At 29.8% G+C, this 12495-nt stretch overlaps 1 long non-coding RNA gene across 1 annotated transcript in view; it reads left to right on the top strand.

The window, feature by feature from the left end:
- LOC118762250 overlaps window positions 1-12495 on the top strand; it is a 31091-nt gene that overhangs the window by 1118 nt on the left and 17478 nt on the right. The gene's annotated exons all lie outside the window — the stretch shown is intronic.

The raw sequence follows: 12495 nt of genomic DNA, 5'->3' as shown, positions 1-12495 counted from the left end.
ATGATATTTCAACTGTTATCTTGTCTTTTCTAGCATTTTATATTCAACACTAACATTAATTTAAAACAGTAGGTTCTCTCAGGTTGCCAATCTTATGTTGTGTAGAAAAACATAATTATCAGAATTTGCCATTTTTTAAAATGGAATAATGCAAGAATCTGCCCTTTCATCTGCTCTTTTTGTCCTAAAACCTTCCTATATCTTAAAATACATGTTTAGACTCATATAAAAGATATTTCACTTTTTCCAACAAATACTTAACTCTAGATAGAAACTGGTTTCAGAACAGACCTTCAAGTAGTACTTATTAAATCTATTGCCTGTCTTGCCAAACTACTAGAGAACATAAAAGATGCCCAACTGTTACACTTAACCACAAACAGTTGACAAAAATTCTAAGGGTTACAGTCAACAACTCCACAACATTTACAAAACACTTATCAAGTACAGAGCAAAGTGTTAAAATGGTGCTTATGCTTAGAGTACTCATTTGAAGCACATTTAGTGAAGTGAAAGAAACAATAGTGTATAAACAGTACATTAGATCCATTGTGAATTATGCTAGCTCTGCATGGCCTTATAATCATCATACCTCATATTATCAGAGGTTGCACTCCAACCATACTTGGAGATCAACTAGAAAAATACTAAAACTGAAACAAAAATACTAAAAATGAGAGTGATATGGTTAACATGAGAAACAACCTCACAATCTCTTCTCTGCATGTAAAATTACATCTCTAAACAACCCCCTTAAAACCTCAGAACACCGCGACCCTAAAATCATCTTTCCTACCCAACCTGGACAAGTACAAAGACACAGGTACACAGAAATAGTTGCAGTATCAATAACCTGATTAGCTCCAGGAATTATGTTGGGATGCATACCAATAAGGACATGAGCAGAAGAGTAGTGATTGTATTGGTCTGACAAAGTCCATCTTGGACAAAGAAATACATGTCCAAGTTGCAGTACTGCACCTTAAACAACCACTGTATAATAGTGTGGTGTGGTTGTTAACTTGGAATACATGGGATACCGCGAATAATAGCTGTGTTAGTTGTACCCAATTGTTAAGTCAACTCTTTAGCTTCAGATTTCTTTTTCAAATGTAATACTTCTTTATTCACATTGTTTTGAATTAATCATGCATTATCTCGTAGTTCTGAGATTTCAATGTTGTGATTTTTGTTTTAGACTGACAATGTAGGGTAGGTGTGAAAAGCAGCATCTGGGCCAGTTTGAACATAAAACATGTGAAATATTTGGTTAAATTCATATGATAATCTACTTGACTGAGCAGGGCTGATCTGGGACTAGTATTAGATTTTTACTGATTGTTTTCATAATTCAGTTTATTTTTGAAACTTGCCTTTCAAGTCTTATAAAATCTCAACTTAACTTTCATAGCTTAATTTGCTTTGTATTATGCAATCATTTTTTCATTACAACTTCTGTTATATCCATATAATATCATATAATTTTTTTTTTTAATGTTCTAAATAGTTACGCTTTATTCTTACTTTCTTTCTAATGTTCAGTTGTTACTGTTATTTAATTCTCTGATATATATTATTTCATATTTAGTTCTGTAAAATAAATCTCTAAGATAATAGGCCTTGAAATAACTGCAGTGGATTAGGTTTGAATGTCTTGTAAATGTTCATCAAATCATTGCCTATATTTAAGTAAGATTTTTAAAAAGCCTTATTCAAACAGATGAAAATGGTTAGATATCATTAATATAATGTTTCGATTAATCAATTAGTTTTTTCTTTTAATGCTTCAGAGATTTTATTTCTACACACTGTAAGTTGTTTTTAAGATCAAAAATTGTTCTATTTTTATCAGAATATCAATTTTCAGTGATCTTTTTTTATCATATTTTTCACTTCCTCCTCACACAACTAAGGTAATGGATTTCTTACACTGTGTAGTTTTTCTATATCTAAAATTGAAATAAAAGTAAACACCTCTCATGCAATAGGTCACTTGTTCATTGTGAAGGATATTATATTTGAATTTTTATGCAATTCTGATATTTATTTTAATCAGTTGTGCTCACTTCTGAGTCACGACTAGATCAATATAGAACCCTTATTAGCTCATTCTTATCAATTCCAGTTCTTCGTCACAAAGTTAGATTCATAATATGAAGCTGGCAAGGTTTCCACTTGTGAACAATTTTTAATTGTCATTTTTATTTTAGCTTCAGAACAATTTCCATCTCCTGTTTTCTATAACTATATATATTTTCACATTAACTGCAACTGTTATTTTCTATACACTATTACAAAAATAAATTAATTTGATCTTTTAATTATACTTATTGCTAATTTATCTAATTTAAAAAAAAAAACATTACTTTTACTCTGTACAAGAAATGAGAATTATTTCCAGTGTAAATTTTTATTGGATTTTAACCTCAGACTCTTAACATGTATATATATTTCATTCTATTTTATTATTATTATTATTATTATAGTTTCTAATCAGGAAAGTAACTTCAAGAAATCAATTATCTCTTTTGACAAGCCATTCATACAAGAAGCTTCTTCAAGCAATCTAAAATAGACATGACCAGTTTAATAAATCAAAATGTACTGAATACGATTCTTTTTACAAGAACCTACTTCCTTTATGTTAGAATATAAATGAGGGGAATGTATCATAGTAACATTTTCTCATTTGTGAATTTTTATAATTATTACTTTTTTTTCTTTTCATCTCATAATTTCAGATTTATATATTAAGATTCTCTGATCTGTCTTGTAAACAAGATATAATCTATATTTGCTATATATCTAATAGCATTTTTAGATAATCATATAATTTTTAGATATTAAAAAAAATTCTTTTTTTTTTTTTATATTATGATAATTTATCTGACTAATTTTTTGATTCGTATTTTAGTTTGGGAAATTTCTCAGCAAAACTCTAATTACTTTGTTCAATAAACAAGAAAGGCTGCTAAGGGAATGAATGAAATCGATCCATATACATTTTGTTGTGATCTGAAATTTCATATATGTGATGTTCTTTTCATATATTTAGAGTAATCGATAGATAGTATTCAGAAACAGTAATTTTAAATCAACGAGAAGAGACTGAAAAATCTTTTTAGTGAGTTACATATTTGATATTCAGTGTTTTCCTTTTTTTCTTTCTTATTTCTTACTTTTTTTTTTTTTTTGAATAATCAATATTTCACATTTAGTTTTTGATTTGTTTTTATCTCCCAACATCTTCACATCTGTTTAAGCATATACATTAGTTAGATGCATTCTAAATTTAAAAGTAGTATTTGATGTACTGAAGAACACTAGATGAGCTTTCTTAACTTGATCCATTTTGATATCAATTATTTTCTGAAAAAGCTTCTTTGTTTATTTGCATTTTTTTTCTTTCCTTTTTTTTTTTACTTTTTTTTTTATCTACTCTCGTACACTCATTTTGATGACTTATTCATGTGTTCTCTGTAACTTATAACTATATTATTGAATGTGTTACAATACTGCTAGACTAAGAATAATAATAATAATAAACTTGGAAATGATACAAGAATCTAGTTCCATTAGAATTTCCAAATGAACTAAAAGCAAACAAAACTTTATTAGTGAAATTAATTGTTTCCTGTATTTCAATTCTAATAAGCATTTAATATATTCTATGTTATTAAATTATTTCTCAATGTTTTGAAAGAGTCTACATTGTTGAATAATTTGTAAAGAAAAGTCTATGCTATTTAGGAACATCAGATGAATAGAAATAATTACCAGTTGTTTGTTGTTTTTGAATCTAATTTGTTAATCATTTCTTGGACTTAAATAGTAGCTTCCATGAAATCTTCAATACCATTATTTCCTAAATGTTTTTCAATTATACTTTTAAGTTTTGGCATATTTCTTTTAATAATAACAATGGTGATTTAAAAAAATATCTTTTTAATCAGGTGGGAAGGGCTGTGCCCATATCCCTTTACAGAACCTCTGGCACTGATGGGATGGTGGGAGGAAGGTATCCTCAAACCAGAGACATATTTTGAATGTTTGGAATAGAATGGACTCTGTTATCATTTAAACCGGCCATATCGGGTTCCAAATATTCATTTGTTTTTTGTTCAAACTGATCAGCTCCAGCCTCTCACACCTACCCAACAATGTCATTCTAAAAATATACAGTCATGTCATTGAAATCTTGAGAATATGTGCATAATTAATTTAAAACGATCTAAATGAATAAGTGTTATATTTAATGAAGTAATCCGAATACTAAAAAGTTTAAGGCATTCAAGGGCCAGGTGGTGTTATTAACTCTTTAGTTACCATATTTTTGTTGAAAAAACTGCCTTTATTTCAATTAATTTTGAAAATGAAGAATGTATTAAAATAACTTTGTAGTTATTAAGATGGTATTTGGAATATAAATTAATATAAAATTTTGATAAACAATTCACTTTAACCCTTGAGCATTTAAACTGGCTATATCTGGCCTAAATATTCAACCTGTTTTATGTACAAATTGGCTAAATCTAGCCTCTCTCCCCATCTCAAGTGTCATTCTAAAAATAAACAATTACATCATCAAAATCTTGAAGCTACATCATAATGTATGCTTAAATACTAAACAATATGAATCAATCAGTATTACATCTGAATCCAAGTGCTTAAACGATTAAAACAGGAAGTTTGTATCATAGAATCAGGAGTGGTTTTTGGTGGGTTGATATCAAAAGGGTTTGATTGTCTGTCTTTTGCATTGGCTGGGTGGGGCACAGATGTGTCGTTGGTCTTTGATATGTTTCATCTCCAAAGAGGATGAAAGGCAGAGGTTGCCTTGAAGGGGTTTGAGTTTAGAGTGTGGATGTATATAGGGGTCATAACTTGATACAGCAAGACATTTTTTCCAGTATGCTATCATTTCTGTGAACTCCTCTAAGAATAATATCATGAATGAAATTAATTTTTTATAGTTAAGTTACTACAGGAGACTAAACTAGAGTCAACTTATCTCTCAATTAGGTTTCTAAATAACCACCCCTTTAAGTATTTGGTGGAGGAACTTGATTTGTGATTTCTTCATTCATGATTATTAATTATAATCAGGTTTGTTATGTATACACAGTCTAATCTTTTATTGCTAAAATAATTTGTCTATTTCTGTTATTTGTATCAAATAGTCCTTGAAATGTATAATTTGTCTGTTTTAGGCAATTTTTATCAAATTGTCCTTGAAATAGAAATTATGTTGCTGAACTTTTATTTTTCCTTTAAAAAAAACACACAAAAAAACAAAAAACAAATGAACAAAAATCACATTCTATGGCTTCTTTTATGAGACAGGATTGGCACTTATTTTCTTTGTAGGAAAAGTGAAGTAGAAACTGGTAGTATACACTTAGGAATGGTTATAGTTAATGATTCAAGAATCATGATGAATCATTTAAGCGTTTTTCTTTTCTTTTTTTTCTTTTTTTTTTTTGAGATTTATCTGTGTCTGGCTATGTATATAATCTAATAAATAACAGTGTAACTACTGAGGCAAATAAATTATGACTTACAAAAATTATCATTTGGATGTCAGCAAAACAATTTTCTTGAATTTACAAAATATGCGTATTCAGAGTCAAAATAAACATGACTCATTTATTGTGGAATCTGTATAAGAATAATTCTGTTATAAACTTAATGGATCCTGTATGGTTATGACAACTTTGATAATGCTTGATAACCACGCTTGATGAGTACTGTATATTTGTCTATTGAAAGTTGTCTAAAGAAAACAGTTTCAGCCTGTCCTACTATTTATCATTGCTTTAACAGCTTGGAAAAGTTTAAAAAATTAGATGAATTGTAAAACTTGAGAATTGTAAGTGAATAATGGTTTTAAAGACGCATAAGCTTTTAAAAATAATGTAAGAAGAAAAATAAGAATTAAATCTTCTTCCGAAATATTAAATATCATGTACAATGATTGGAAGTGATGAAAAATTGATTCTGTTTCAACCATGAAGATAAACTACACTTCAAGATTTTAATAAGGCTTTAGTGAAAGTGTATAAATGTAATTGATAAGAAAAATTTTTTTTTTAACGAGTAGAAATATACTGCTAGCACATATAGTGCTTGAAAATTGGAAAAGTATAAATCATGGAAGTTTTGTAAGATATCTGATAAAAGAAAAAGGATTCTTTTACATCTCAAGACGAGCAAATGCTGAAACTAATATAACATTTCATATCATTTAAACATTTTTTTTTATTTGAAATTAAGTATCATCAAATTTATCTGACCCATATTCATTAAAACATTATTTGCATATCTTTGTGCTTAACAATCTGTTTCAAAATATACTTGTTGATTAATAACAGGTAATCAAGGACAAAAATGGAATGCAAATATTTACTTGTGAATGTTTTTTTTAATAAAAACATCTATTAATGACTCAAAGAGCTATCTAATCTTATATATTTTGTGAGAACATATATATATTGTTACTTAATTTTTAAATAATATCAGGCCAATATAAACATCTATGCTTTGGCTAAGTGTATTTTAGTTATTGCTTTTGTATCGAGATTCTAAGTTTAAAAGCCAAATTTTGTCTTTATTCCTTTGATCTGATAAGGTGTAATTACTGGTTTCTGTGTTCAGAGTTCTTATATGTGGTAGACATCAATTCATCACCTAGTTTACCACCACTATTTGGTCTGTTTGTGCTTTCAACAGAGTTCATTCTGTAAGTATTTGGTCCAGGTTTCTGGTTTGAAAACAAGTGCCTCTGTTTGGAAATCCAGCAAAAAGTCATGGGCACTGCTCTTCCCTACATGACCAATCAGTAAAAAAAAAATACATAAAGGTCAGCTTTATGAAGCAGACCTTTATGTATAGAATTATACATAGATAGAATTATTGTGGCTTGAATAATATCGATATTATTCAAGCCACAATAATTCTATCTTTTATTTGGGATATGCACAGGTCAAATTGTTCTTTTATATTTTAAACTGTTAATGTAATTTGAGCGAGATCTGGCTGCTTTTGCTGTAGGGTATATGCATCATCAGTTTTATATTCTTTATAAATAAAAAATCCTTGTACCAAGAAACTAATATTAAGTAAGTTTGTTAAATAAGTGCATTCAAATTTCTACTGATAATATTTGAATCTAAAATTGATGTTTCTGTGTCACAAAGACACAATATCATTATCTTGGTTAGTCACAACCATATTACTTACTACTGCAACCTTGTTTCAATGAAATCATTCAGAAATTTCAAGTATATTTACATCTTAGTAATCTTCCAAATTATTTTTATTCTTTTACAAGATTTAGTTGATGGCAAATAAATTAAATTTTGATGCTCTTGACCTTTTCTATTTATTTCATATTTGATTAACACTCTGTTGGACCCGTAAGTTGTAACTAAATACTCTGTCAGCTAGTGAAATAATTAGTGTCACAAGCCAGCAAGAAAGGTTTTATGTAGTTGTTTGACCTGCTCGGAGTTGCAAGCAAAATCTCTCATCAAACTCCATACTGGCTTTTGAAATTGAAATTCACATAAACTTCCAAATCTAAGGATGTTGTGTCTATAGCAGGAGCATGTTAAACATAGTGAGAATGCTGATTAAATGAAGTGTAACTCAAACTGTTTCTCCAAGTGTCTCATATCTACACATTTTGTATGCTTAAGTTACCCCTACTTGTTCTAACTCTACATCATACTCAGTTCTGCTTGAACAAATCTATCTTCTTAAAAACAACAGTGTCATTTGAATGTTTTTCATTATTTTAGGATTACATGTAATTAATTTTGAGCAAAAAGACAAACAGATAAGTCTATTTCTTGGGAATATTTTCTCAACTGGAAAGCTGATACATTTAAATTGTTATATTTTTAAAAATATATTCTGTTTGAAAGTATGTTCATTTTTAATGTTCAGAATTAGTTCAAAGCTTGTGAAAATCTTATTTTATGTTTTTTTTTTAATATTTGCTGCATTATATTCTTAAAATAAATGTTTATCATTCTTGAAAGTAATCAATTACTGTATAACATTTTTGTAAATAACTTAATTAAAATTCAATGAGCAACTGTAAATTTCTCTGCATTAACATTTAATATTTTTGTAAATACAGACAAAATGCTTCTTTGCTTACAAAACTTATTTGAAAGTTATAAATTACCAAAGTAGTATATAAATTGCATGTAAACTGATACTTGAAATATTTGTATCATTCTGTTGGGAAAGTACTTTGCTTAAGCAGATCTAACTTTAGAATTTAACCAAAATGTAAAAAACTTCACTATAAATTTGAAGGAAACAAAATATAATTTTGTTCTTATCTAGAGTACTTTTTAGAATTGGTTGTAAACTATTCTGTTGAGATAAATATGTTCTATTGACATCTTGTTGATGTTAGGAGTAAGTGGCTAGAATAAGGATATGTGAGAACATGATACAAGTTTCTCTGATTCCATTTCTGTATATGTTGTATTCTTTATATTAAGGCGGCGAGCTGGCAGAAATGTTAGCATGCCTGGCAAAATGCGTAGCTGTTACGTTCTGAGTTCAAATTCTGTCGAGGTCAACTTTGCCTTTCATCCTTTCGGGGGTCGATAAATTAAGTACCAGTTATGCACTGGGGTCGATGTAATTGACTTAATCTCTTTGTCCTTGTTTGTCCCCTCTATGTTTAACCCTTTGTGGGCAATAAAGAAACATATATATTGTATTCTTTATATTATTAGGACAAATCATTGTATGAACATTTTCCTGAACATTTCATATAAACACATTGAATTATATGGTGCAATTGTGTCATGTTTACAATAATGCCTCTTGATTAAATAAGCCACATGTTTGATCAAATTCATTTCTAATTGAATTTTAATCAGTGATTAATATTTTGTGGATGATTTCACTTCAGTAGAAAGTAAGTTTGTTGTTTTTTTCTTGTAAAATTTGGTAATTTCTTATAAACTTTCATTTGCTTTCCGAGGATGTAGTTCCATCAGGTATTGTATCTTATTCAATTTCATTCAAATTAAATTAAAACACTACCTAAGAATTTATGCATGTCTTTACAGCAACCTTGTGTGCATAACATTTTTTGCTTCAGTTAACCAAGCGAATATGAGTCATGCCAACTAGCATCAAAAATAATATTCAGCTGTTAAATATCTTTGTGAAGCATGTTTATATATCTTAGATATCAAAACAAATATTTTCGTAATTTACTTTAAATAAAAGAAACAATTGACATTTGAATTTTTTTGTTTCTTTTGTAATTGTTTTTAAAAGTTATGAGGAAGATTAGAAATTACATTTATACAAAGATAAACTTAATTCTCTGGAAGCTGTTTAAAATGTCTGATAAGAGTGTTGGCCTGAGAATAATAAATATGAGAACCTATGAATCAGTTTTATTGGTTTTAAATTTCCTTGATTTGAAATGTACTTACTTGCTACTACTACTACAAGTCAAAGCTGCAAATATATGTACGAGACAATCATGTTCCACAATTATTACCAGCTAACACAATTTAATTTGGCCTCTGAATTGGAAATTGCTATACAACCATGGAAAAGATTTACATCTGAATTGAGGAATTTGTGCAGCTACATTTTGTTATGTAGATCATGTAATCATGAATATGATAAAATAGTAAATCAGCCTTTACTTTAGTTATACAACTACTGGAAAGATTAAAGTAAAAAATTGAAAATCAAAATTGACAATGTATTTGAGCATTGGCACCTAGTTTAAGATACTGTGTGGTTGATAAAGGCAGATAATATATGCAACGATATTATCTGGTGGGTGTTGTATTCAAAGGAATAAATCTGACAGTATAATGAAAATGCACTGACAAGCCAAAGATAGTAATTGGTAAGTGAAGGCATTAAACACATCTGGTGTCAATCGTGTGAAGTTATTTTCAGAGGTTCATATGAGGGCAAGGAATGACCAAGGGATGTTTACAAAGAAATGATTCATATTAGCACTTTGCCAATACAGGTGCAGGAGTGTCTGTGTGGTAAGTACCTTGCTTACCAACTATATGGTTCTGGGTTCAGTTCCACTGCGTGGCACCTTGGGCAAGTGTCTTCTACTATATCCTTGGGCTGACCAAAGCCTTGTGAGTGGATTTAGTAGACAGAAACTGAAAGAAGTCTGTCGTGTGTGTGTGTGTCTTTGTTTGTCCCCCCACCATAGCTTGACAACCGATGTTGGTGTATTTACGTCCCTGTAACTTGGTAGTTCAAGAAAAGAGACTGTTAGAATAAGTATTAGGCTTACAAAGAATAAGTCCTGGGGTCGATTTGTTCGACTGGAGGTGGTGCTCCAGCATGGCTGCAGTCAAGATGACAACAAAATCATGTAGATATCTGAAGAAGATGATATCTTGATCAGAATATTCAAATCATTGATGACTAGACACGGTCACTTTATCTATATAAACCGAAAGGAAAAGACTATCCCTGTGACACAGACCACATGCAATACTGTGGGGTTAAGTGAACTCAGCATGTTGATATAAATATATTTGAAAACCTGTAAACAAATTGTTCTTAAAGGTGTGGTCATTGATTCCTCTCCTGTAATCTGAAGGAAAGATGAGATGGGTATAGATGTAAATTAGTAATCATCAAAATACACTACTGTTATTATTTGCTATAAGAGCAGATAAGCTGTGGAGTACATGAACAATGTTCATTGTATGTTCTATGAACCTAGGTTTTGAAAGGAAATTCTGTTTGTCAATCTAATGCTGTTCAGCTAGAATAATGGATAAATAAATGATAATTGAACCATTCCTTTTTGACTAAACCTTGTTAAAAATGGGAAAATAGATATCTTAGAGCTATTAATTGCATGACAGGAAGAAGATACATATTGCCTTCCATTATCTTTTAGTATAATTTTCACATCTCCCCCACTTTGAACTTGTGAATATAATAACAGTTTTGCTATAATTTTCTTTTAACTATCATTAAGTTTTGCAATAATACTGGGCTACTCTAGCCTTCTTACAGAGTTTGTAACTTAAGCAAAAAATCATTTTCTACCATCAGGTTCCTAGGATCCAAATTTGTAAACAGAAGGCTCATATAAAACAGATGGAGTATGTGACCTTGAATGACACTATGTGTGGAAGCATGTTCTAGAGAATTTCTGTTGATAAAACGATCGTGTATTTTAAGTTATATTACATATACCAGAAGTAGGTGATGCTGAAAAGTTTCATAAGAAAATATAATCCCCATGAAGATTAAAGGAAGCAACCTGTGATATTGAGCATAAAAAAAAAACCCAAATCATTTGATTGTCTTGGAATATGATTACTGTTTGTTTTCATTGAAGGACATCATGAAAACAAGTTGCAGTGAATTGAGACAGTTCTGATCAATTCAAATGGCTAATTTATAACTAAGCATAAAGGAGAGATGGTGTCAAAATAAATGATGGATTTATTTTACGTCAGACATGAGCTAAATTCCAGTATATACTAAATGAAATGTCTTATGTACCACTCACAATAAATATAGGTGTCAGCATGGGCATGTGGTTATGAAGTTTGTTTTGAAATTATGTAGTTACACTGTGTGACACCTTGGATAACTGCCTTGGTCTGATCAGTACCTTGAGAGCGAAATTTGGTTGACAGAATCTATCACTGAGGTCGACCCAAATTCCACTGAGGTCGACTTTGCCTTTCATCCTTTCAGGTCGATAAATTAAGTACCGGTTACGCACTGGGGGGGGGGGTCGATGTAATCAACTTAATCCCTTTGTCTATCCTTGTTTGTCCCCTCTATGTTTAGCCCCTTGTGGGCAATAAAGAAATGAGAAGCTATACAGAAGCCTGTTTTTTTGTGTGAATGGTTGCTTTTCATGTGTTTTTACATTGAAATTGTTTGAGCAATGGTGATGTTTATGTTCTTTGTATATAATGCTCCACAAGCTGATGGCTTCTTCAGTTTTGACATGTGAAGCCCAGTAGAATAAGAATAATTTCAAACTTGAAAAAGAAGGTTTGGCAACACATGAAAGGTATCTGACCATAAAATACTACCTTAGTAATATTTGTTCAGGTTATGTCTTCATAGAAAAAGTGGGCATAAAAATGATAATAATGTGAAAATGTTTGTTTCCATTATTTCTTTAATATTTCTACATAGACAGAATATTGTCTACTATAGGACAAAAATTCTGATTTTGAAGATAAATAAAAACACAAAAATATAGTCATTTGTAATTTCTTTGGAAGATAAATATTTGCTGGCAGCCGTTGATTTATTTGGAAAACTTTAATTCTCCCAAATGCATTTATTATTAATCTGATTACAAAATACTGGAAAAGGAAAATGAAATAAAAAAACTCTAGAAGGAAGAAGAAAGAAGTATCTACAAAACAGATACAGCATCAGTATTACTGATAGTGTTATGATAAGTACTAATGACACCAAGCCAGAAGTTAAATA

The sequence above is a fragment of the Octopus sinensis genome, linkage group LG2, assembly GCF_006345805.1.
Source record: "Octopus sinensis linkage group LG2, ASM634580v1, whole genome shotgun sequence".
NCBI lineage: Eukaryota > Metazoa > Mollusca > Cephalopoda > Octopoda > Octopodidae > Octopus > Octopus sinensis.
The sequence above is the reverse complement of the archived record's forward strand: the minus strand, read 5'-3'. Positions and strand labels throughout refer to the sequence as shown.